Raw genomic sequence first — 3,616 nt, forward strand, 5'->3', positions numbered from 1 at the left:
ATTGTTGTGATTTTTTCAGCAGTAAGCACGCATGTTAGCAAAAAAGCAACGAAATTGGTGCTGTATTTCTTTGTTTGGAAAACGGGACAGTTCCCCTAAAATAACACATTTTGCTCAAGTCTGAAAATATTATAAATAGAATTTTAAAATTTCAAATACTATCATGAATAAGCAATGTATAAATGCCCTACATTTGCTTGAGTAAATAAGGGCTTAATAGCTAGAAACAAAGCAATTTTAATTATGCATTTAATTATTAGTTTTATTTCCAGAAGTTTTGAATAAACAAATTGTTAATAACTCTACACGGCATGGAAGTTATCGTTTCCAATATCAATACCTATAATCAAACTCCATAAATCAAAAAGTTACAAATTAAATGTAAATACGTTACATTTATACAAGTCCTACGTCTACTCGCGGTTATGTTGAAAACATTACCCATTGCTTTTTTTCGCATAACAGTCACATTCCAGATTTTAGTAAACTTTTGCACAATAAATAAATATTATTATGGTCAATTTAATAGTTCCATAGCCATGTATACAGATAAAGAATATTATGCCAAATTTTAAGAAGGATTGAATTTTTCATCGATTTATTAGAATCTTTTGAATTTCTCCATGTTAAACGAGTTTGAAAAATTCTTGTTGAAGAAAACCGACATGGGACGCTTATGCGAATAGAGAACGACTTGTCCATTTCATCTGATACCTCTTTAATTATACAAGACAACAGTAATTCTGGAAGTCTACGGTCTTTTTTTTTATTTCTTTATTAAAGAGGCTTGCAGCCCTAGGCTGGCTCACCTCTAAAAGTCTACGGTCTGTTTCTTGCTTGTATGTGGAAGGAATATTTGTAAAAAATACTCTTGATGGCGTTGCCATTATTTCACCTGCAAATTTTTTGGTTCCAATTTCGAGAATTATCACCGACCGGCATATTCAATCTAACTTGGAGAACGCTATATCTAAAATAGGGATTAATTGTTAGGCAGCTGTGCTTAAATTCCTATCACTTTTATCTGTACCTCACCGCCGTATTCCTACTTAATAGCGACCTGGCCGTATCAACAACGTAGAATTTCTCCAAATTACATGGACGTGATATCGTTAGTTCTGCTTCAAAGTTTGCTATTCCGGATATGTTTCCAGAGCTCGCATATGCTTCCAATGGTTTATCAGAGCCTTTCTTAACTTGAAACATCGATCGCCTACATTCATTGTCTTCAAGAAGTTTATTAAAAATGTCTCTGTTGATGGTATTCACCTCTTCCCCGGAATCTATTAAAAATGCTACTGGAATCTTGGCTACATAGCCAACAAAAACATCTTGCGACCGCTACCGTTGCTGATAGTGTACCGATGCAAACATTACCGACGCAAACAGGAACAAAAAATAAGCACACGCCACACAGCGAGTCTAAGCTCCCGCTGGCTCTGAACAGAAAGGCCAATCTCTAAGGCTGTGAACGGCCTTTGCTGATCTTCCTGGTGAGCTGAGTCGGACGATGTGTTTACACCAGCAGACATCTAAAAAGCAGCAGAAAGTAGCCGAATAAAGTATCCCAGAACACATCCACTGTAGCAGTGAAGAATATTCCGAGCACCTCTACTGGCACCAATAGACTGAACTTCGAAAACAGTATGAACTTTTACAATGCCAATCGCAATACATTTCATTCGACTCAAACGACTTGAAACAAGACGTTTTTCTAAAATTTCCATTTCGTACGAATTAAAAAATTGTTGGGCATTGTTAGCATTGTATCAACCAATCTTCAAGGATCCATGGAATTTGGTAAATGCCACAATAACTTTTCGGAGCCGAAATTTGAAATTTACCATTTTTTCATTGTTTGCAACAGATGATTCTTTCTAATTGAAATCATACTTCTGTTGTGCGTTCGGCCACTGTGCGCCAAAACAGCATACATCTTTCCGTTTTGAGAAAAGTGAATAATGATGCTATTTATTGCGGGAATCGTTCACGCCCGCTCAGCGTGTGTATGCGTTGTGGTAGAAACGTAACATTTCTTCTTTATTGGGATCTCATCCCACAACTGGAACATTGCAATAACGTAGTGGCTAGGTATTCATTAGACTTTTTCGCAGTACTTCGAGGCTCCTGAACCATGATATCATTTTTGCATTTACATATTATGTGGTGATTACGAACAATTTCACGTCTGTAATTTCCTAGATCGGGACTGTGATTTGAATCACTATCAGCATGGTTTGCTTTGTAGATGCACGGCTTAACGCTGATCTACTACACCAACATAACATTTATAAGCTTAGATTCGGCACGATGCTGTTAGAATGAAAACTGATATTGAAACTCTCCATTCAGCTAAATAGAAACTGAGTTGAAAATTGACTCCGCGCTTGATTTTTTTTTGTGGAGTTCAAGAGATTCTAATTGTTGTAGAAATATGAACATCGTTTTTCGATTTTGAATGTAGCTTTTTTCCACCGATCTTTATTCTTTTATTGTGACTCTCCATTCGGGAATATCTCTTCTTTTACTTAGTTCGTGTGTTACGTTTTATTTTGTCGAGGAAATTACACAACTTGAAGTAAACTCACTTCAACATAAAATTTTTAAATATTATCAGAGATTCAATACCAGAATATTTTAATTTATTGTTTATATATATATATATATATATTTTTTTGAAAATGCTTAATTTTTGATAGTTTGCCATTTTAAGGTGTTTTTATGAGATATTGCAAAAAAAGATTCGGCTGCCGGTGAACCCACAATATTCCATTAAGTACACGGACGTATTACCAATTATACAACAGCTATCCTTGCGAAAAGTTGTTCCATAACCAGCTAATAATGATGGGATATCAGTCAGTTTCCCGTATCCATCGAATCTGCTTTGGCAACATTTCACACCCTTTTCTCTCTACCTAACTATGTGCATCAGAATACAACATTCCAAAAATCTTGAATGCTAATAGTATAAACTCATCTCTCAACATGTGTTGTGCCTCAGCTCACCTTTCCGCATATTCCGCATACCTAAGAACAATTATAGACCATTTCGTTATACAAGCCCAGCCTTCTGTAGCACGGGTTTTTCCTTGCAGCCGCGCCCTACCCCAGGGGAAGGCCCCTCAAAAGTGAAAATGATGAAACCAAATCATAGATTGTTTCCGCTATTGATGCCCTCGTACATACTGAGAAAAATAGTTGATTCCATGGCATTATTTTACCATGGGTTCTAAATCGACACCCCACAATATTGAGTTATAAAATTGTTGGCAAGCTTGCATTACCATGATAGTTCAAACTTCAGTGAAAATGTGGAGATAAAATTCAACCGGATGTTAAAACCTTTCTCAAGACACCCTTAAAGTGAGTTTTCATCGATGGGTAATTTGTCATTTACGTCATTTGGGAATCATGTAACAAGGTGTTTTCTAATTTCCTTCGAGTTCCAAATTTTCCACGGGTCGACTCTGTTCGTCCACATTACGGTTTGCTCTCGTCTAAACGATTCGTGTGTATGTGGGGAAATTGATTCGATGTACGGAAATAATTACCTTATCTGTATAAATTGTTTGCACATGATTGCCATCTGCGTCAGTTGTGCTCAGACGAGAAA

This window comes from Armigeres subalbatus, chromosome 1 (assembly GCF_024139115.2).
Source record: "Armigeres subalbatus isolate Guangzhou_Male chromosome 1, GZ_Asu_2, whole genome shotgun sequence".
In the NCBI taxonomy this organism is placed as follows: domain Eukaryota; kingdom Metazoa; phylum Arthropoda; class Insecta; order Diptera; family Culicidae; genus Armigeres; species Armigeres subalbatus.